General features: G+C 52.1%; 1 protein-coding gene across 1 annotated transcript in view; it reads left to right on the top strand.

Annotated features, from left to right (window-relative positions):
* The first annotated feature begins 915 nt into the window (after positions 1–915).
* The window catches only part of LOC133352974 (solute carrier family 45 member 4-like), a 52,062-nt gene continuing 35,509 nt past the window's right edge, over positions 916–17,468 (top strand). Inside the window, 2 exon segments of the mRNA XM_061569021.1 lie at positions 916–984; positions 5,009–5,135. The gene's annotated coding sequence lies outside the window, so the exon portion shown is untranslated.

Here is a 17,468-nt window from a genome sequence, read left to right on the forward strand (position 1 = left end):
GGAGTCAGGGTCGGGGCTCGAACCTACGTCCTTCCTGTATACCAGGTGAGGTTGTCGACATCTCGTCACACCCCGAGCCTCATCACCACCCCCGCATTGACCAGCGTGGTGAAGTATCACACGCGGATCGGACACGACACAACGCAGGTTAAATAGGCAATTGTTCAAGAAGAGCAGGTGAGGGTGGGCAAGAGACGCCGCTTGAAGGGACGGGCATGGTGGGTTTGGGGGTCGAGACGAGCGATGGAGTGGCAGCCTAATGAGGCTACATGCCAGGGAGATGGAGCGAGGGATGGCGGTGGTTTGATGGGATGCCTCCATCCAGCAGTGGAACGATCATGGCTCACGATGATGACCGGAGCATTGAAGCTCTGGGCTGTGTCTGGGGGGGGGGGCTTTGGGTGCAGTTGTGGGCGGGGCTTGCTGGGCCTTTGTGGGCGGGGCTTGCTGGGGCTTTGTGGGCGGGGCTTGCTGGGGCTTTGTGGGCGGGGCTTGCTGGGGCTTTGTGGGCGGGGCTTGCTGGGGCTTTGTGGGCGGGGCTTGCTGGGGCTTTGTGGGCGGGGCTTGCTGGGCCTTTGTGGGCGGGGCTTCAGAAACTCGTGCGGATCCTTTTGCACTGAAGGGGGAGGGGCTTCGACACTGGACGGGGCTTCAGCACTGACGGGGGCGGGGCTTCAGCGCTACAGGGGGGCGGGGCTTCAATCCTGAAGGGGCGGGGCTTACACATTGAATAGGGCGGGGCTTAATATTGAAATGGGCGGGGCTTCAGTGCTGAAGGGGGCGTAGCTTTCAATGGGATGTGGGTGGGGCCTTCGGAGACAATGGGCGGGGCCTAATTATTGGTGGGCGGGGCTCGGGCACCGCACTGCGCCTCCCCCGTGCTTACCCCCCCCCCCCCTGCTGCTCCCGGCGACTGGAGGAGGTTTGGTGGTGGTGGTGGTGAGGAGGAGGAGGAGGTTTGTGGTGAGGAGGAGAGGTGAGGAGGTACGTGTTCCCCTCGTCTGTGTGGCACCGCGGCTCGGCCGTTCACATCGTCTCCAATGCTGAGGATGAATCGTGGTGGTTATTTGGTGGTGCTGGTGGTGCTGGTGCTGTTGGTGTTAAGTGGGGGAGCTTTACACGGCGCTGATGCAGTCACCACCACTACCACCACCACCACACACACGGGCCCTGTCATCGGCCATGGGGGTCCTGCCAGTGAGTGGCCTTGAACCTCGGCGACCCGGGCTCTTCTCTCTTGACCCTCTTGACGTCCTCCGGGCCTCTTGAGGCATCTTAGGGTCCTGGATCTGGGGGTCTTCTGCAACGTTTTTGGGGTTTTTTCCCCCCCCCCCCTCTGGACCATGGGAATTTGAGATTGGAGTGTTGGCGGGAGCTCCTTGAAAGGGCCTTTGGCGCAGGGGTTTTTCGGGTTCTTGTGATGGGATGTCACGAGTTCTAACGGGGGTCCGTGGCTTGTGGGGTCCACGTCTCACGGGGGGGGGGGGCGGGGGTCTTTGCTGTAGGGGCACGTGTTAGAATACTCTGTCAGGAGGATTTTGGGCTTGTGGGTTGTTGGTTCCACGCGGATTCTTGGGGGGTCTGTGTCATTGATTCCCCCGTGGACCCAGAGTCGAACCTGGACCACGTGGTTGTCCTCGGTTTGCATCGCTCAGCTGCTTGGACCCAGCGCTAAGTGGTGGTCAGCTGTGTTTGTGAGTGTCTCTCTCTGTGTCTGTGTGTGTGTGAACTGTGTAATGTGTGTGCACTGTTTGTTTAACGTTTGTGTGTTAACTGCTTATGTGTTATCTTGTTGTGTATGTGCGGCGTGTGTGCTCTCTACTGGTTGTGTGTGTTGTGTGTGTGTGTACTGTGTGTGTGTACTGTGTGTGCTCTCTACTGGTTGTGTATTTTGTGTGTGTACTGTGTGTGTGTGTACTGTGTGTGTGTACTGTGTGTGTGTACTGTGTGTGTGTGTGTACTGTGTGTGTCTACTGTGTGTGCTCTCTACTGGTTGTGTATTTTGTGTGTGTGTACTGTGTGTGTGTACTGTGTTTGCTGTGTGTGTATATTACGTGTCTAATGTGTGTGTATTGTGTGTGCCGTGCTGTGTGTATCGCGTGGAACCTTAGTGTTGTGTATTGTGAGTGTACGTTGTACACTCCACGTGGATATAATTGCATGCCGTACAGTGTGTCTAATGTTACTTTCAGCTGCCACAGTGGCCAAGGGAGGCTCTAAGATAGGCGCAAGCTGCTGGCACCCCCCCCCCCCAAACCATCAATGAAACTACAACAACAACAAAGACGTCACGTATTCTGTGTACACCTAGCCTGGCACAGGCACTGTGGTGACGTCACATGGGCGAATGGTGGTGGTTGATTTATCGTATAAAGTTTGTGTGAAGACGTGTGTGTGTGTGATGTGTGTGTTGTGTGTGATGTGTGTTGTGTGCTCTATGCAAGGTGCATTGTGTTTTTATGTTGTGTGTGTACGCTGTGTGTGTGCTCTATATTATGTGTATTGTGTTGGCTGTGTGTATTTGTGTTGATGTGGTGAGTATACTGTCTTAAGGCTGTGTGTGTGTGCCTTGTGTGTGTGCGTGTCGCATCAGGGCTATGAATTCACCATTTATCATCTTACGTTGCTGTGCTGATGCTAATTCTGTGTGTGGTGCAACGTGTAAGTGCAGAGCTGTTTTTAATTTGTCGCAGTATATTGACACCTGCATGCCATTCCTTATTCAACACTGCACGGCAAGCCTTCGCAGTATATACGACTACAGATTTTCAAAATCTTAAAATAATTCCGGAACACTTCTGTTCAAAAACAACTTTGTCTCACTGTGCCTGGGTGCCCAATTGACATTTGAACTTTATGGTGGAACCCCGGGGTCCCATAAGCCCCCGGCTCTCGCATAAACATGACATTATAATGTAAACAAAAACGTAGCTTTTTTCACCAATGAGTTTGAAGGATGGTGGCAAGTGTTGTCCTATATTCTTTCGGTAAAGTCACGTAGAAGGGAAATAATAAAATAATAAAAAATATAAAAAATACAATTCTCACGACGTTTCGATTGCAACACAAGCAATCATCACCAGGTGTGAAAACCACGACAGCTTTAATTCAAACTTTAAGTGTTGTCTTGTTAAACTATGCCTTTAAAACTGAAAACTACTTACCTGCAGTACCTCTATTTAAATACAATATCGAAAAAAATATTTACACCCCTCTGTCAATCATCGTGTTTCTCAGTGTGGATTTGTGAACACACTTTGTAAACAGTACAAAAATGGTACGCGTTTTCAATGTGCTGTTCATATTGTAACAAGCGTTTATACCAATGTTACTCTACAGAGTAGTGGGTCGCCGCTCCTCTTATCTGCACTGATACGAGCGGTATGTGGGGACTGTGGCTTAACCGCAAAAAAAACCTATCTGCACAGATGCATCCGGACAAGAGAAGTGTTAATTATCAAACAGGAGGAATTAACGGTGCAACGCATCTCATCTGTTAAATATCTGCAGGTAATAGGATTGTCATCGATTGATCCTGGCTGCAGACATTGGTAGGTCACAAATAATAATGAAGATAAGAGCAGTTTCACTGAATTATGAATACCGTTGTGATAAATAAAAGACTTAGTTCGTGTAGGCAGTTTGAGCAGCTTTGGATAAGATTTGTGATCTTGCCCATACCCGAGCATGGAGTGCATTCGCTTGTTCAACTCTTCTACGCATTCTTCCTCGCTGCTGTGCTTGAACACAACGTGATAACAGAATGATCCGTGCCAGGTGGGTCACGGTCTTCATGTGCGCGGTGGGACGGAGTCGCCAAAAATAAATAAATTACGATTTTGCCTTCTGTTTTATTCGGGACCCCGGGGTCCCGCCATAAGGTTCATTTGATGGTGATTGATTACGCCGGCACAGATGATAGCAATGTAATAATTTACCTTCATGAATATGACGATGATGGTAATTCAAAGCCCTTTGTCAATCCACTGCCGAGTGAAAGTCCCCCACACACGTGTTGGTCTTGGGGGGGGGCGGGTGGGTGGGTTGCTTGACCATACTTCACTACGCTGGTCAGTGTGTGTTGGTCAACACACTTCACGTGGTGGGCCTTCGACACTTGACGTGGCCTTTAAAGTGCCACTATGTGGCGAATGCCGGTTGTTGTTGGAGAGGGGGGGGGGGGCAGGACTTGATTAAAATGTGACTTGCCACCGATGTTCGCAGTGGCTGGGAATCAAACTGGGCTTGCCGGTTTCAGCGAAAAGTGCGTCAACCACTAACGTCACCAAAAATACTGTACTGTATCGGATTATTTATGACACATTTGACGGTGATGAAGATTCTAAACTTTGTGAAGATAACTCTTGGTAATTAAAAAATCTACACTGAGACCTCCTTTCCCAGTAGCAAAATATAGTAATAGGTTTTTACCCTTTTATCTGGTACAAAACTGACACCTTTATACAAGGGATCAAGTTTGCAATAACCACAACACAAGCAGTCAAAATGCAAAAAACAAAAACTATAATTACTATAATTAAAAAATCTATTTGTGTGAATTAATAACACTTGCTTTTGCTTCATAAATATTCTGTTAAGGGTTGCCAGTGTTGATGCTGTTACCTTTATTACATTCTATAACTGAGTCGTGCCGTTGTTGTGCCAAACCAGCCTGGCATGGCACGGGAGACACGCCAGGTTGTTTTTCCACTGCAGAACCCAAGCCGTGCCACTGACAACACACGCAATGAGCAAATCAAGTGGCTTGTAGATGTGTATTAGGAAAATTATTAGCCCTGTACTCTTGCCCTGCGTAGCCAGATTCAGATGTCTTGTGGGGGCACAGTTTTACAGTTTGGTTCTGGCCCGGCTTGGCAAATTTTCCAATGGGAAAAAAAAGCCACTCGTACTTTTGAGGGGGCCCCCGAGCTGGCATGGCTCGGGATGTGTCTGGGGAGAAGGGGAATTTGTGTCTGTCGCTCTCTGATGCGTGTGCTTCAACTTGCAGCAGCAGCAGGAGAAGAAGAGGAGAGAGAGGCCCTGATCCTGAGCCGGTCAGTGGTGGGGGCCGATTATTTTGCGGCCACCGAAACTTGATGCGGGTCACCTGGCTGGAGGAGGTCACACGAGCCCAGGTGTGATATACTCTTGCGTGGACTCAGGAGCAATGTCACCTTCGGCTTGTGGGCCGCGCAAAATGTAGCCGCGGGTCATATCCGGCCTGTGACTTTGTTTCGTATGGGTCCTGCGGCCACATAAGGGTTAGCACTTAAAAAAATGGCCGTAAAATGACATTTTCCCATCGTTGTATGCATCTTAGCCACACGAACTTGGGCACTGGAGGGGAATATTTTATAACCTTGGGAGCAAAACTGTTTCTAAATTTAGCGCGGCTCCCGTCACATGTGTCACTTCAAGGGCCTCTGTGTACTTTGTCAACACGGATGTTATGTTTCGTTGTTGTTATTATTGGTTTACACAAGGGTACGGGTGTTAATATTTACCCTGCCAAAGGTAACTGGCCCTCAGGAAGGAGAGGTCCCCTACCCGTGATGTTGACAAATTGTAGAGCCAAGGTGGAACATTGCGTCACGCTGGTGTTTGTCATCTTACTTACTCATTTGTTTGCCATGAAATTATGTGGCCGATGCTGCATTCTTCTGCTACTTCGTCGAGCGTGTGACTATTTACGCGTAAATTATTACGTCCAGATTTACCGTAATTATTGTGAGCCACGCAATTGCTTCGGGAGCAGCACACTACGAATACTCTCCAGTCCACCAGAGAGCGGACGTAGAATGCAGTCCTCCATTGTGTTGTTGTTTGGGTGGCCGCGTTCCCACTTTGGGTCGTCTTTAATATCCCACTTGTTTAAGAGGTGTGCGCAACCATCGGTCGCTGTTCAGGAGCGGTCGATGGAGCCACCAGTTTCTTTCTTTGCAGATCAAAGCCAATGTGGAGCAGCGGGTGGGTGCGTTGGCAGTATAGCTCGGGCAGAATTAACAAAAAGCTCAACGCATTCGTCGGTAGCACTATGTGGTCTTGCGCGTTGTCATGCGCGTTGAAGAAAGCTCATTTACCGAAATGGCGCCTATTATATATTTTTCATTTGAAGGCCGGAACGTTATTGACGATGGTGTTGAGGTTTTTTGTTATTGTATGTGTGGGCCCTTTCTGGGTGCTATGGCTAATATTTCCAGACCAGTTACACCATGTGTAGCAAGAAATTGGTTTCCTAAAGTTAAAGCAATTTCTTCATTTTAATGGAAAAGTTACTTTTTTTTGTAATGAGATTGTATTGGAGGCTGTCCCTATAATAAATATACAAAACAACACGTTCATGTATGAAGTCAGCCGCATGGCTTATTGTTCATAATATAGTGTTATGTAAGTCAGAATTCTCATTTTTGTTTCCCAAAAAAGTAATTTTCTTCTTTGACACTTCACCGTTGATCCATTGCCTACATGGATTATTAAAGCCTTGCGTATGGGGATTAGACGACTTGCCTGTGAACTCCAGCCCAGAATCATCCGGTTTTTGTGATCTGCCCTTCATGTGCAGTATTCAGTTTCGTCATCCATAAGTTCAATGTCTTACAGGGTTGGGCGTTTAACTGTGTTCATCTGGCTAACTGGTTAAATTATTATAATTACATACAAAGTGCTTGCCACAAATGAACCACAATACCTTGCTGATCTCGTCAAGGAATATAAACCACCACGTGTACTCTGGTCATCCTCCCAGTTGCTTTTGGTGAGCCATCGAACAAAGACGGTCACTGCATCCGCGCTTTTGGGATGCTTTTCTATGGCCGTCTGGAACGCTCTTCCTTCTAATATTAAGAAGCCACTCGATCTATGCACTATTAAATCTCAATTGAAAACTCATTTCTTTAAAACTGCTTTTTGTGTTTAATTTGTTGTCCTCCCCCCGCACATCTGATCAGCACGGTTGGCTACGTACGATGCGAAAGGAGTTCAGCACACATACATTATCCTATACATCTTCGTGGTGACATATCGACAGGTTCGCTCTGAGGCTATAACTCTAGCAAACTGTCCCCATTCATGGAAGAAGGCTTCTCCACATAACGCACCTGAGATACAAGGCAGAAGTAGGCACCGGTGGCTATAATTCACTGGTGATTCGTAAATAGGATGAATCTGGTATGTAATAGTGTTGTTTCATCCTTCTGCTTGCTTTCTAAAATAATTTGGCCACATCTTTGACTCTTTTGAGTTTGTGGTCTGAAACAAGGCTGTGTGCTTTATCCACGCAGGGTGGCGATTTCACTGCATGCAAGGCATGATGGGACGACCGAACAGATGGTCATAAAACCACATTTTGCCGTCTAGAAATCACCTTATGAGTGCATTGCTGTTGTAGGTTTTCAGCCACATGCTCTTTTCCATCTGACGAGTTTCCTATCATTTTGAGAAAGTTTATTTTGTTTAACCAGGATGAATCTCATTTGCAAGGGTAACCTGGGGCATTAGTCTCCCAGTAGGAGTGATGATTGCTGCTGTGTATAATCACAATTGAGTAATTTGCAGGACAATTTTCGAATTTGGCACATTTGGACTCTGATGCTGGTACACAATACACTCTTGTAAATGACGTCGAGGAGATCTTTAACGTCCACTCTGAAGCAGACAGCACGGAGTATTATCACCGTTAATTTCACTTGTGCTAATAACCAGGGCGGCCGCTGGTTTTGAACCACGAACCATCTGCAACAAGTGGCGAATGCGCTATCGCTGGGCCGTGCCACTGCCCAGAAAATTAGAATGTCACAATTTACTTTTCGCAGTTGCCTGCAATCCACATACGGCTTTCCGAGTTGGTGTTGCATGTTTTAAATATTTATCTCTCTCGATTGAATTCAGGAGTTGTTATTCAACTCCTTTTGACTTGAGTTCCTGAACATGCCACGTGCCATGGTGCGTTGTCAAAAGCTTGAAGGAAGAATTTCTCAACACGCAGACCAACGTGGAAAACCAAACTTTGAGAGTTAGAATCGATTTGCCGTTCGTCGCTTTTCTGTGCCGACAAAATTGGCAAAATTGATGATCCTTTTCCATCTTACATCGTTGTAGTTTTATGCATCGATCAGTATCTATCGTTTTTGTCTCGCGTTAATTCTAACGCAAGAGGATGTCTCCATCTCGAAGACTTCCTTTTTCTCCGTTTTCCGAAGGAAGTGTTTCCCGTCCGCGCATTCGCGTGCGTACACGCACGCGCTTGTCGATCAGCCTGCGATTGTTGCCTCCGCGATGCCACATGGTGGGATGACGCTTGCCGTACGTGCACAGCAATCGCGTGTCATGAAAAATGCATGCACTAAGTGTCAGTGGGGCGGATGCATAACCAGTTACTAATGCCAGGGATTAAGTGTTATAGTCCCGTCACAATTGACTTCAAGATGGATGTCCGTGAAACAGGAAGCATTTATGGTTTATGTATGTGGGTGTTCGAACATCAATCATCTGCACTGCATCGTGTGTTTTTGTGCTGTGCGCGCATTTTTTTCTTTCTCGGGGGACAATTGAGGCAGCAGATAGGAGAAAGATCACACCTTTCGCATTCGAGGGCTATCGCGCTGTCCCTTGGATGGCACTTAGAACAAATTAAGGTGAAACCGCATTTAACTGGTGTAAATTTGACACGTAGGCTTTCGCGACCGATATTATAATAAAGGTTGTTTTTGGGTTAGATGGCGTTAGTATAAATGTGTCGTTAACCCGCCACCACCCGACACAGCCAACCAGTAAGGTTTGTCACGAAAATAAAACGTGACAATTAGTTGCTACTTCAGCCCACCGATGTGTTGGAGAGTAAATCCACAACGTTTACGATATAAGTACGACGTTTTGCTGGTGTAGTAAGTATATATGGAGGCTTGACGACAGGATCGGAGGCACACTTATTTATTACACCAACACAGTTGTACAGGTCACTTGGCTACAGGGATTCTCGACAGCTAACCCCTCTAACCTATACCAATTCCTCCACTACGGGACTAGGGGAGGCTATCTGTCCCAGCTTGGTTAAGCTGGGATCCCGGCTCCCTGAGTCACCAGACCAGCTTCGTCTGGGCTCTCGGGGCCACGCCACAGGCTTGCCCTGGTCGGCCCTTATAAGGACAGCGAGCCAGGGGAGCTCTGGGGCCTACACTAGCTGGTCTTCCGTCTTCTCTGGTTAAAGCTGAGTCCCGACCTCGAGCCCTCGAGCTCATCACCTTTTATAGGACTCGCCCCCGAGGGGGGGGCCCGTGGGGGATACACATGCGGACGTCGGTGCTAGCGCCACCCTTGTGTACGGCCGTAACCCCGCCCCTTGTGTTTGTTGGCCATCCGTGGCCATGCATAATCACACCTCAACATTCGTAGCCATGCGCAATTACACCTCTACATCACCCCCCCTGTACAGCTCGCAGCCGTCCCTGGCTGCAAAAAAAAAAAATCAGAATAAAGGTGCATCCCTCACAAAAACCCCGTGTGTGTGCCTCGCGTAATTTTTAACAAGAACAAGAGAACCTTAACAAGAACAACAACAGGAAGAGAGAGAGAGAGAGAGGAAAAAAAATAACCCGACGCACCCCCCCCGAATAAATACCCCAAAACCAACATATATACACACACTCCGGACGCCACCCCTCCCATTGTCCGCAAGGCCCCCCAACGGCCGACCTCACAATAGTCTGCGCGTTTTGGCGCGCGTCCGCGCGGCGGGCCCGTCACAAGGGCCCGTCCTGGCACGCTCAGTGACGGTTGTTGACGGTCCGGGTGCAAGAGAGTCAGGCGTCGCTGCCGAGTGACCCCCGACCCCTCCGGGAGGGGTTGGTGGGTGTGGACCCGTCACTCCTGTTTCACCTGGGGACGGAACAGTTGGCGTCAGGTTAGGCGAGTGCAGCGACGACGGGGAGTCGGCGACACCCTCACACGTTTGGCCATGCGTGTGTGTGTGTGAACCACGGGGCGGCGCGACAAATGGTTTTAACCTTGAGGGGTGCACATACCACCGGCGCCTCCCCCATTTGACGCGAACACATTGCGGCCGCAAAACCTGCACGACCTCCACTGGCCCCCGCCACGGCCGTACCAATTTCGACGAGGTTGCCAGCGGCACCTGAGGACAGTGCAACCACGCCCTGTCCCCTGGTTCCCATTTGACCACCTGCACCCGCCCCAACCGAAGCCTCTCGTTCGCCTTCTGACGGAGTTCAGAATTTTGCACGGCCGCTTCCCGCGCCTCAGACAATTTAGCGATGTTAAATTTAATGTGTTCGGACAAATTAGACTTCGCCGGGAGCGCCGAGAGCTTCAGCTGGGTCGCCACAGGGGGGTTAACTTCGCGCCCATACATTAAAAAGAAAGGGGAAAATCCGGTGGCCGCATGAGGAGCCATTCTGTAGGCCTGCAACACACCGGCTATGCGGAGGTCCCAATCCGTCTGGGATACCGACACCTGCTGGGACAGCATGGACGTGATGGTCCGATGCAGCCGTTCCACCATCCCGTCAGTTTGTGGGTGATACGGAGAGGTCCGAACCTTCTCCGTACCCAAGAGGTCGCACACCTCACGTAGGAGTTTACCAGAAAAATTCCTACCCTGGTCAGTAAGCAGCCGTTCCGGAGCACCTTTGTCGAGGACATAGCCCTGGACAAAGGCCTCCGCGATGGCTGCTGCCGACTGGTTCGCCAGGGGCCAGGCCATAGGCCATCTCGTGAAGTATTCAACCCCCGTTAGTAAATACCTATTGCCCCTGGGCGTAGCGGGAAATGGCCCAAGTATGTCCAGAGCGACGAGCTCGTTAACCCGGGAAACTTTTATGGACTGCAGCGGAGGGTTGGACCCCCTCGCAGGCGGCTTCCTCTGCGCGCATTGCGTGCATGACCCCAAGAGATCCCCCACGTCCTTTTCCATGCCCGGCCAGAAGAAATCCAGCTGGAGCGTGGCAAAGGTCTTGTGAACCCCCAAGTGCAGAAGCCGCTCATGAACAGCCCATACCACCTTACCCCTTAAAGCAGCAGGCACCACAAGCCGCTGGCGCCGGGTTTTTCCATCCCAGTGCATCAAAAGACCCTGGAACAACCCCCACGAGTCAACGTTTTCCACCCCCTGACCAGCCCCCCCGACGCGACGGCGCAAAGCGAGGAGGGAGGTGTCCTCCATTTGGAGGCGTCCCCATTCCGCGACCGGCAACCCCAGCAACGAATCCCTCCCTTCTTGCTCGATAGGACCCGAAGCCGAAGGTGCATCGGTAGCGGCCACGAGGACCGAATCGGTGGTGACGTTCGGGGGCCTACAACGCCCCGAACCCAACAGGCACGCGCACTCCGAAGTGGGTGGCAATCGTGACAGGGCGTCAGCGTTCGTGTGGCGGACACCCTTACGATATGTGGTGACAAAGTCATAGTCTTGGAGGATCTCCAACCATCGAGACAACTGGCCCGATGGTTGTTGAACCCGCAGGGCGTACTGGAGGGCCGCATGATCTGTACGGACGGTGAACCGCCGACCGTACAGATACGGGCGGTACTGCTGAATGAAATAAACAATGGCCAATAATTCCCGACGGGTAACGCAGTACCGCTGTTCGGCTGGAGACAGTACCCGACTACCGTAAGCCACCACATGCTCTACGCCCCCGATGAGCTGGGACAGCACACCCCCGATGCCCGTGTTACTTGCGTCAGTATCGAGCAAGAAGGGTTGTGAAAAATCCGGGTAATTCAACGGCGGAGCTCCCACCAAAGCATTTCTGAGGGCGCGAAAAGCAGCCTCCTCCTCCGGCCCCCAATGAAACCTGACTCCCTTGGACGTCAAGGCATGCAATGGTTTCGCAATCGTAGCGAAGTCAGCCACAAATCGCCGATAATACGACGCGAACCCAATGAAACTCCTGACCTCTCCCACAGAGGTGGGAGTCGGCCAGGAGCTGACGCATTCCGTTTTGGCGGGATCAGTGGATATCCCCGAGCGCCCAACAATGTGACCCAAATATCGCACCGATTCGCGGAGTAAATGGCACTTCTGTGGTTTAAATTTCAAATTGGCAGCCCGCATTTTGAGAAAAACAGCACGCAACCTCTGGAGGTGTTCCTCGAAGGATTTGCTAAAGACGATGACATCGTCTAAGTAAATCAAACACGAATCCCATTGCAAACCTGCCAAGACCAATTCCATTAACCGCTGAAAAGTTGCCGGCGCAGAATGTAAACCCATCGGCAAACGGTTAAATTGGAAGAGGCCCTGCGGTGTACGAAAAGCAGTCTTAGGTTTCGATTCGTCATCCAGAGGAAGCTGCCAGAATCCAGATAGCAAATCAAGGGTGGAAAAGAATCGCGCACCGGCCAAGGCGTCGAGCGACTCATCCATCCGAGGAAGCGGGTACGCATCTGCCACAGAGATTTTGTTGAGACGCCGAAAGTCAACACAAAATCTCAGTGAGCCGTCGTGTTTTTTCACCAAAACGATCGGCGCGCCCCACGGGCTGGTGGAAGGGGAAATGATATCGGCGGCTAGCATGTCATCAACAGCCGATTTGACATGATCCTTTTCGGCGGGACTCAACCGAAAGGGATTTTGGCGGATCGGCGCGCTGTCACCCGTGTCAATATGGTGTCGCAGCAATTTTGTACAACCAATATCAAATTTGTGTTGACTAAAAACGTCAGCAAATTCGCTCAGGAGAACTCGCAGCTGCGCGCGCTGCGAGTCAGACAGGTCCACTGAACCCGCGCAAAGCGCATCCAGCCATCCGTCATCAGAGTCCGAATGCGGTCGCGACGGAGGATCGGTGGATACCTGACCCACGAGTGGTTCCTCATAGGGCACCGGCGTTGCGTGTGCAAGCACGGTCCCTTGAGGAACCACGGCCGTTCGCGATCCCACATTAAGGACTGCAATGAAGGGGTCCCCATCCCCTCTCACCATAGTCTGAGCCGCGAGCAAATCGGGTCCATTGACCCCGGCCCGAGATGGACCCAACAAGACCCCCCGATCCGCAACCCCTGCATCAAACGACCGACGCAACCTAAGAGGGACGAGCATCTGAGCCCCCGGAGGCACGCGCACAGTTTTTGTGACGAGCGCCTGCACGGTGGCAAACGCCCGACGCTCCGTGGTGGGGGAAGACAGAAATGTAACGCGTCGGCCCGATGGGAGCTCAATGCACCCTTGGTCAATAAGGATACGGATGGGCATTTTGGCCAGAAAATTCGTCCCCAACAGGCACGGAACCGCGAGTGAGGAGGAAACCAAAACAGGGCCGGATAATTTAATGTCCCCAATGCAGATAGTGGCGCGGATTTGGCCAATAATGCCCAGAGAGCCTCCGTTAGCGGCATAGCACGGCACGTCAACAGGGAGCAAGGGACGACTTTGAACGGGAAGGATGTTATAAATTAAATCAGATATAATGGTCGCTGATGCCCCTGTGTCAATTAAAATCCGCACCTCTACCCCATCAATGTGACCGACCACGACCGATGATCCCGCCGACGCAGCAACGACACGATGGGCGAGCTCCGACCACTGACCCGGTTGGAGCGCTCGCCGCATTACCGAACAATCGCGCGCGACGGACGGGGAATTTGGAGCCCTGTTTAGTTGAGCGCGTGAGTGTGTGTCGGATGTGTGCGTGGGCCAAACGTGTGAGGTGCCGCGACTCGCCGTATTTCTCTGCTGGAGCTTGGGAGGAGACGGCGTGGCGTCCTGACGAGGTGTCGCCCCGCGCTGACGGGGAGCCCGGCATCCAGACGCAACGTGGCCTTGCAGGCCACAGTTGTAGCAGCGTGTGAGCGCCCCAGATGACCTGGGCTGCTCCTGGCGGCTCGGTCCATTCCGAGCCTGCGGTGCCGCCGATCTCCATTCCCCTCGCCGCTCCACCCCGCAGACCTCCTCCGATGGGAGGGCGGTGGTCGCCATGGCATGGCCGGCCGCCCCCTTTGCCGCCTTCCGACGCAGGGACCGCAAGCCCCCGTGGATGTGGCGCGCGACCAGTAGGGACGACATCTCCGCGTCGTCCTGAGCCAGGACGTTGACGTCCAGCTCGTCAGCGAGTAGCAGCAGCTTCTCAGCCACCATGGCATCCACTCCTTCCTCGTCCATCCTTGGGAAAGCAGCCTTTGCCAGAGCCAGGAGAGCCGTCCGGAAGGCCAGGGGTGACTCGTTGGCGCCCCGACTCCGATCGTGGAACAGCTGCCTGCAGTCCGAAGGCGGCCCATAGACGGCTGACAGCAGCTGCAACGCCAGGTGTAGAGTGGCGCGCTTTTCCCTCGGCGCCGAGGTGAGGGTAGCCAGGGCGTCGTTGTCCAGCATCGCTGGCAGCGCGCGTAGAGCCTCGGCGTCCGACCAGTTCGCCATCTCTTGATGAGCGATGAACCGCCTCTTGAAGCCGCCCCAGTCTCCGTCAGCGCCGACAAATTCTTTAAGAGGCGGCAGACGCTGTTGTAAGGCGGCGTCCGTGGCCGCAGAACGCTCTCCGTCGCTCCCCGCCGATGATACAGTGTGGGCGGGCCGTGCACATGGCATCGCCGGTCGCTCTGATGTTGACGCGCCGGCCGGCGTTGATGATGTCACGGCTTGTGCTTGGCGCTCAGCAGACACGTGACGCGGGCCGGCCCCGCCCTCCGCTCGTACTGTAGAGATGGCGGGAAATTTGACCGCGAGCCGCGTCGGGGTGGCGGGAAACGTCGCCCCGCGCCGGCTGCCGTCGTCGACCCGCGCTGCTCCTCCAGCCCCCAGCCGCGTGATCTCCTCCAACGCGGCGGCCGCGGCGTAGAGCAGGTCCGCCAGGCGGGAGTGGGCCAGCCGGAGTCCCTCGGCCGACGCATCCCCCTCCTCCTGTCGTAGCGGCGCGGGCGTACTCGGCCCCGGCTGCTCCGATTCGACCCCGGCCATCACTGGTGGAGAATCGGCCGCGGCGTCTTCCATCTCCGACTCCCTGGTACGTGTCGTCCCTCGTGTGTCCATCGTTGGACGTTTACTTCTGACCCCAGATGTAGTAAGTATATATGGAGGCTTGACGACAGGATCGGAGGCACACTTATTTATTACACCAACACAGTTGTACAGGTCACTTGGCTACAGGGATTCTCGACAGCTAACCCCTCTAACCTATACCAATTCCTCCACTACGGGACTAGGGGAGGCTATCTGTCCCAGCTTGGTTAAGCTGGGATCCCGGCTCCCTGAGTCACCAGACCAGCTTCGTCTGGGCTCTCGGGGCCACGCCACCGGCTTGCCCTGGTCGGCCCTTATAAGGACAGCGAGCCAGGGGAGCTCTGGGGCCTACACTAGCTGGTCTTCCGTCTTCTCTGGTTAAAGCTGAGTCCCGACCTCGAGCCCTCAAGCTCATCACCTTTTATAGGACTCGCCCCCGAGGGGGGGGCCCGTGGGGGATACACATGCGGACGTCGGTGCTAGCGCCACCCTTGTGTACGGCCGTAACCCCGCCCCTTGTGTTTGTTGGCCATCCGTGGCCATGCATAATCACACCTCAACATTCGTAGCCATGCGCAATTACACCTCTACACTGGTAATTACAGCCAGCATCATCGGGCAATTCTGGCGGAGAAACGACACATTTATACTCGCGCGATCTTAACACGAAAAAACTGTTATGAATCGGTATAAAAACTAGGACTGTGCACCGCAATTGAACGGTGGACACGAAAGTGTTTTGGAAACGGCCTTCGGCATGATAGGGAATCCCCTGGAGACAGTGTTTGTGTTTAGTGAAGGGATTGTGATAGTTACTGGGAGCACCACAGTAATGAAACAAACTTATAGCAAAGCCTGGAATCGCAGAGAGCGAGGTCACGGTCATCCCACTGATGAGTGGAGTTACACACAGAGCTTCGTTGTTAGAAAAACAGCAATGGAATTTATTGCACGGGAGTCCAATGACACTCTGCTTAAGATACCATTTATAAAACGTGCATACTTTTTTATTTAGGAAACATAACTCACTGGGATAATGCTTCCCAGAGACTCCTTGTTGGTATGGGCAGCCTTGGTGAGCAGCCAAACATAAATGGAGCTTGGCAACTGCCCAATCCGACCGTGGCAATCGGTAAAGGTACAGCGCTGCAATTGCTGGCTCTCACCACTGCTGGCGGAAAGGACTGCACACGAGGGGGCGCCAGAGGGCACACGTAGAGGGTAGTTGGCCTACTGTTACACACTGGCCAGACATCTTGACCTGCCTTTCGACTAACTGGTGTATCCGGTCATGCTGCTGGTTGGATAGAGGCATGGAGGGGGGGCGGTGGTGATTTAAGAAACTTGCACCGTCATTTCAACTGCCGCGCCGGAAAATCAAACCCGTCACCTCATTGAAAGTTAATTTCTTTTAGATTGAGAATAGGTTTTCCCCTTCTTTTAGATTGCAAACTATTTTTTAAAAATGTTTTTCTGTGTTTAGTTGTCCATCCTCCCGCACCTCCAATCAGCACGGTTGGCTACGTACGGTGCGAAAGAAATTCAACATACACACCAAACACATTACATTACACCAAGGCAGTGTTCCAAATGCTGCCCAGCAAAACATCTGGCGCTGGGAGTAGCTGGGGTCAAGCGTTTTGTTTCTTCTTCTTTGAACAGCGGCAAGCGCTCTCCGTTTCCCTGAACCAGAACGGGCGCAGGCGGCATTCGGCAATTGTCTTCCCACGTCAACGGGGATGGGGGGGGCAGTGGTTCGTTGTTTAACACAGAGGGTCAACATTAGTAACCAAACTGCCCAATTCTCATTGGGCCGGCGTGGCAGCGAACGTGCTTAACTTAGCTCACTTGCCTTCCGATATTTTTAGGACGCGGTGCCTCTATTTAAAAAATGTAAACGAGGACGTGGTCAGGTGGTACGACGCGGAAGCTGTGGAGCCGCGGTGGATTTGTTTTGAACCGGCGCCAGTGAGTTGATCTTCAGAAGCTAGGATCTGACAACGCATCCGGCAGCGCAGCAGCCCTGCGGCTCTCCGATGCGCTTTCGGGTCGTTCCGCATGACGTTCTGCATCGTAAACCGACATTTCGTTCCACTCGCTGGGGAGTTTCGTCAGGGACTGATGTCTGAAACGTCGGACGTCACGCCGAAAACAACACGCGGTCACATTTTGAAAAAAACATTTGAGAGCTGTACAGCACAACGGAGAAACCCGATGCAGTTGGTAGCTAGATCTGCAAAGCAGTTTTAGGTTTCAGGCTTTTTGCGCTCAAGTTGGCCCACGATCGTTAATTAATTGCCACTGTTTGGATGCCGACTGTGCTGTGTTATTGATGTCCTGGAGCCCGCTTCTGATAAGGTCACCCACTAACTTTGGGATGTCAAGATATTTCACGTTTGCATAAGTTGCACTCGTGGTCACGTGTGGGCACGATAAATGTATTTTGCATATTGCACAGATGTAATGCGCAGTAAATCTGGGTGGCTGTGCCCCTCAGTAGTCCATTGCCGTTGTACAT

This window comes from Lethenteron reissneri, chromosome 42 (assembly GCF_015708825.2).
Source record: "Lethenteron reissneri isolate LAM-NWPU_2019-01 chromosome 42, ASM1570882v1, whole genome shotgun sequence".
NCBI classification, from domain to species: domain Eukaryota; kingdom Metazoa; phylum Chordata; class Hyperoartia; order Petromyzontiformes; family Petromyzontidae; genus Lethenteron; species Lethenteron reissneri.